We start from the raw sequence: 6,000 nt of genomic DNA on the forward strand, positions 1-6,000 counted from the left end.
AGCAGCATCTGATGTTTACAAATGCAGGAGATTTTTGTTATTCACTTCTAAAATTTTAAATTTCACCCTCTAAGGTATGTGAAATACTGCTTTATTCCAGAAAATCCTTCCAGGGTTTGCTTTAAAAAAAGCTTATTCACCTCTATGAATATTTTTAAAATTTTAAATTTGTCTTAGACCTTTGGTTTTCCTTTTAAATATAAAGCATAGATTTTAAGGAAGGGTACATGGCAATCTGTAGACTACATAATTGTAACAAAAGAGGTGGCATCTACTGTTTATCTGACACAGTGAATGGGTCCATCAAATTTCTTTGAATATGTCATGGAGCTTTTGAATATTTCAAAAACATTCCTTTGAAATGGTCAGACAACTGTTTGATTGGGTTTTCTTATTTGTTAAGACTCATAAGTTCTATTTTCTCAGCATGCAGTGCTGAGCAAAATATACAATGTTGACTGGCCTTTATTTAGATAGGCCCAAAGAGCATTAGTTTTCCTTGGGAAGCCATGCACACACAAAATTAATTGAAACCAACAGATTTCTTCTTTCCCAGCTGCAATTCAAATGACTCAGGTGTATACTGTGTACTTGAGAAAAGCCAACCTATACAAAACTCAACATTAAACAGTTTCTACTCACATTATAAAGTGTTGATTGTCAAATCATCATTAAGAAAATTCACAATTTCCAAATAGAAAAAAAAATTTCCCTTTATTGTAGCCAGTTGTTCACCTAGCACATCTGAGATTGAAGCAAGTGATTAGAAGATTCTGCATCATTTTCTTCTCAGTGTAAGCCTGTTTTTAGAAAAGTTGTTTTCTCAGTAATCACATTGGTCATCCTAACAAGTTGAATGACAATTTTCAAGCACAAGCATTTTCCAAACAACAGCTTTTCTACTTTAAAGTGATGTGAAGCAATAAATGTCTAAGGAACATGATATTTTAGATGAATTAGGTAAGTTTTTCTTTCAAGCATAGTTCATGCTCCACTAATCATCAAAAATGATGTTTTGTCAAAAGCCATAGAAAATTCATTGAATTCTTTATTGTATTCAAAATAATATTCCCTTTCATGGAGTTATTCACATTGTTCGTTGAGCCTCAAAATTGTTTTTAATCATCTGAAACATGGAAGGTCTTATCTTACTGTAATAATCACATCTCTGCAAGATCTGCAGAATAAGATCTACTATTATCCCCTCTAATCTTAGTTTGTGTGGTTTATTTTAAAAATATATACTTGAATAATCTAGTGTCCAAAATAAAGGTCAAAACTGTTCTTTGATAGGACTAAGAAGCTCTGTGTGGTATTGCATAGTAGGATGACAACAGATAATAATAAAGTGCTGTGTATTTCCAAATGGTAGAAAAAACAATTTTGAATGTTTTGCCATGAAGAAATGCTAAATGTTTAAGAAGATAGAGATTTACCTTGACTTACATACTATAAAATGTATCCATATGTTGAAGTACCACATGGTACCGCATAAATATATACAGCTTTTATGTTCTTATGTATTAGTTAAATTCTTATTTCATATGATCAAATTATGTTATAACCATGTACAGAAATGTCACAGTGCAACCCATTATTCTGTAGAATATGTGCTAACAAAATATTTCAAAATTGTTCTTTCATTTCATTGAGTTTGCTTTTAAATTTTGTTTATTATAATAGCCTTATTTTTGTTCCTCAATATATGTCCTAATATTGTAACATATTGCTGTATTACAATAAACCAGGCTGTCTCTATTGTTGGTGACTAGATAATGTATTTCAAATAAATCAAACATTCAATACATTCTATATGAATCAGCATCTTTCCAATTTCCTAACAATTCAGGAGACTTGATGCTTGATTAGCTCAAATAATCTAATCACTTACTAGGACTTTTCATGACTCAACTGATTTTGTAACCAAGAGTTAAACACCAAATGCTACATCTTCATAAACAAATTTCGAGAACAGTTTGGGAGCCGTTGAGGGAATAAGAATTTTTATACTAAGAAAATTAGTTTATAGATTAGAATCTAGTTAGTTTCACTTTAGGAGAGAATAGTCAAGGAAGTCCTCTGCCAGGAAGCATGTTATTTGTCCCTAAAATAACTTGATTTCTGGAGAGAAAATGAATAGAGCGTTCAATTGCACAGAGTTGGTTAAAAGGTGAACCTCAGAATCTCTTCAAAGTCTAAGGAAATGCTTTTAGTGTTGCTCCCTAAAGTCAACTAATGGATTGAAAAAGAAATAGGAAAAGTGGTCACCAGAGGAAACCCAATGAGGGGCAGCTGTAGCTGCATCTGTGCCAAGCAGGAACCAGTTAGCATGAAGAGAGGCATATGAAGGTATGTTGGAGGAGTCAGGAGCAGTGGAAGCACCAATAAAGCAACTCTTTCTTTTTCCTAGAGAAAGAGAAAGAAAAAAATGTGCAATAGAATACAGGAAAATGAGTAAGAAGGAAATAATCAGAAAACATGAGAAGATAGATTAATGGAGAGGGATAACAACTTGGTAGGGTATTTCATATCAGAATTTAAAATCAATGGATTTTCAGCCATTGTAGAAAAAGATCACCCACACATGTTTATATATACAAACAAGTGACAAAAAGGAACAGGGAAGAAATAAAGATGACAACAAACATAACAATACTAAGACTCTGATCAAATAATTTTCTGCATAATTAGTAATCGATAGCGTGAAACACCTACTGATATGGTGCACCTGTAATATAGTACTTAACTATTTGGTTAATGTGGTATTCGTGTGTGCAATTTGTGTTATATACCTTCTCTCTTAAAAGAGAAATAATTTTAATAAGATTAAAGGGGGGAATTCTACTTGATATTTCCAAGTTAATAAGGGCACTATTCACGCACAGGTTGAAATCTTGCTTCTTTGTTCAGACATTATTTAGAGTCAGTGCAGCACCCTTGGAAGAACATGGATTTGAAGCCAGGCAGATCAGTGCTCTCCCATATATTTCCTGTGTGGCTTGAGGTAAGTTTCATAATTTTCATGTCTTCAATTTCATTTCATATAAAAAGAGGATCATATACCTCTGTTATAGGGGAGTGTGAGGATTATTATTGGTAACATGTAAAGTGATGGCATATATTTAAGAAGCTTAAAAATGGAAGAGCCTAGTGTACTTCTAGTTATTGCTATAATTATGGAATGCGGAGATGATTTAATAATAGAACCATCTAATAAACCTTCAGAGGGAGTATGTGGAATATGAAGTAGTTCTTAAATTATAGTTGAAGATGTGGGGGCTCTCAGAGGCAGTACAGAAATCTAGGTAGAGGGAAGATGGAAAACATCAAGCAGTTTGGTTCCTTGGTCATTGGATCCATGTACAAAAACCTTACTCTGAAATGCTTTATGCATGTTTCACTTCTGTATGGATTGCTGAATAGTCAATTTCATCGCAGTGATTGTGATAGACCTATGGTCTGCATGTTTTATATTCTTGTGGTAATTTTTCATCCTCAAGAATTTGCTGGGAGCAGTATGTAAATGCAGCCTCTTCTGTATTGCCAAGATCTGTCTGTTTCTTACAAGTCAGAGTAAAAATCTACATCAAAATATCACTTGACTTCAAAGAACAGTCATTTTTCACTTGTTTGTGCCAAGGGACAGTGAACATTTGTGAAGACTTCTACATTAATTTACAAAATACAGCTTATACCTGGTTTTTAAAGCTGCCGAAATCCTCTGCATAGATCTGTTAAGCAGCAGATAGGCTTAGAACCTTCCAAAAGGAGAGTCTTTAGGTGAGCATGACTTCTAATTTCAGGGGGAACAGATCCCCCAAAAGGGGACATGATTTTTCACTAAGTGGAGCAAATTGGCTAAAAGTAAATCTTGGAATTGTAATGGCTTTGTAAATAGGCTGAACTGAAGCAAGGATTTTGAGATTAGATTAATGCCAGCCTTAGCTGGAATAATTTGTGCTCTTGAGCATCTGCAGCTGTGAAATCACGACAACATGCTCTAGTTGGATGTGCTTCTCTTGCCTGATCCCTGCTACATCTCAGCTCAAACAGAGATCCACATGTAGAAATGGGTCATTTCAGGGAAAATGTGTATTTCTGACATCCTCAAAGGGCTTTAGATTTACACATCACCAAATGACTTACAATGAGGCTCAAAGAAATATACATTTCCATGTGCAGATTGAAGATTATTGCCATTTAAAGGGAAACTGCACACATTTCCACTTTTAGCAACTTTTGGAAATACAGAAATAAGCAGTGTCTCTTAGTAAATGCCAATAATTTTTTTTCTTGTCTGCATTTTCTAGAAGAACAATAGATCAGAATGTGTGCACAAGTGCATCATTTACCATCTAGAAAAATGTTATGAATCTTATTTTTAAAATGCTCAGATTTCAGGTCAGAGTAGAAAAATTCACTAATCTATCATGGGGTGTGAAATGGTATAGATCTTTTCTGATTGAAAATATCAACTGACTTTATGACAATGAAAAGAATGTTGTATAGGTTCTCCACTTTTCAATGAGTTAGATTTTTAAGTTTTTACAAATCTAGGATTCTGAACTATAAGTATATGCAACAATGCTTGAATTAATCTCAGAAATACAGTAATGAGAAGCCTGACACAAAAGAATGCATGTTTATATCAACTTCAGAAATAGAAAAGAACTAATTCAAGCTACAAAGACAGAGAGGGATCTCCTCAGGAGAGAGAAGGCTGGAAGGATATGTGAGAGTTTCTGGGCTCCACAGGAGGATCTGTTTCCTGATCTGGATGTTAGCACACAGGTGAGTTCACTTTATGAAAAATCCATGAAGCTGTACACTTCCGATATTTACAATATGTGCTCTTTTCTACAGTTTGTCATACCAAGTAAAATAGTTTTTGACAATCCAGGAGCTGTAAATTCTTTCTTAACTGCATCAGCATCTACTTCAGTGGTAAGCCCATCCTTGGTTTGTGTGTGTGTGTGTGTGTGTGTGTGTGTGTGTGTGTGTGTGTGTATGCACATGAAGGGTTCCTGGGTTCCAACCCAGAGCCTTCATACTGAGCTATATCCCATTGCTTTCCTTTCCTTTTCTCTCTCTCTCTCTCGCTCTCATCTCTCTCATATGCTGGGTCTCCCCAAGTCCTTAAATTGTCCAGATTGGGCTCAAATTTGAGATTCTTCTGCCTCAGCCTCCTTAGAGTTCTGGGTTTATAGGCATGCACCACCACACCTACACCATAAAAATATATCATTAGTTGCATGGCACAGTTTCCAAGATGCACTGCACTTTAACCTTTCAATAATGCCCTATTTGAAAGGCTGAGCATCTTTTTAGTAGGAGTGAGTCAAGTGTGCATGTTAATGGAATGACTGAGAAATGGAAAAAGTATCTAGGACCCAACAAAACAACCACAAGACAAATTTAGGGGACATTTGAGAAATCTTGCAACCTTTTTTTAAAGCCATAATTTCATAATATTTTTACTAAGATTTTCATTACAAAGTAAGAAAATATACATCTGTGTCAGGGGAAACATACAATTCTTTCCTAAAATAACGTAATCATATTAAAAATATTACTGGGAGGCAATTTTTTATTCAATACTATTTTTGATGTCAAAGTGAAATGAAAACTTATTTTTAACTGGGAAACATTCTATTTAAGGAACAGAAACTGTCCTTTAGAAACATGACATATAATTGTATTAGTGGCCTTTCTTTATCTGAAGGGACCACTTTCTAGTCAATATTGTTCCACATTATTCATGTTGAGAGAAGCCATATATAACTTACTGCTTTGTGTATGTGTCCAGAGAGTCAAAACCAGACCCTCATTTTCCATTATGGGAGGTTCAAGTGCAGGTCCACACCAGAGTACTGATGCTTTTCTATATTGGACAGAATTTCTCAGCATGATTAAGAGGGCACTTTAATAACAGCCATACCTGAGTCCAGGTGCTGCCTCTAACTGATCTAAGGAAGAAGAGCCACTTAGGTGTTTTCTGTA

This window comes from Heterocephalus glaber, unplaced genomic scaffold, assembly GCF_053883595.1.
Source record: "Heterocephalus glaber isolate CG9 unplaced genomic scaffold, H.glaber_assembly_v1.0 deba00000331, whole genome shotgun sequence".
In the NCBI taxonomy this organism is placed as follows: Eukaryota; Metazoa; Chordata; class Mammalia; order Rodentia; family Bathyergidae; genus Heterocephalus; species Heterocephalus glaber.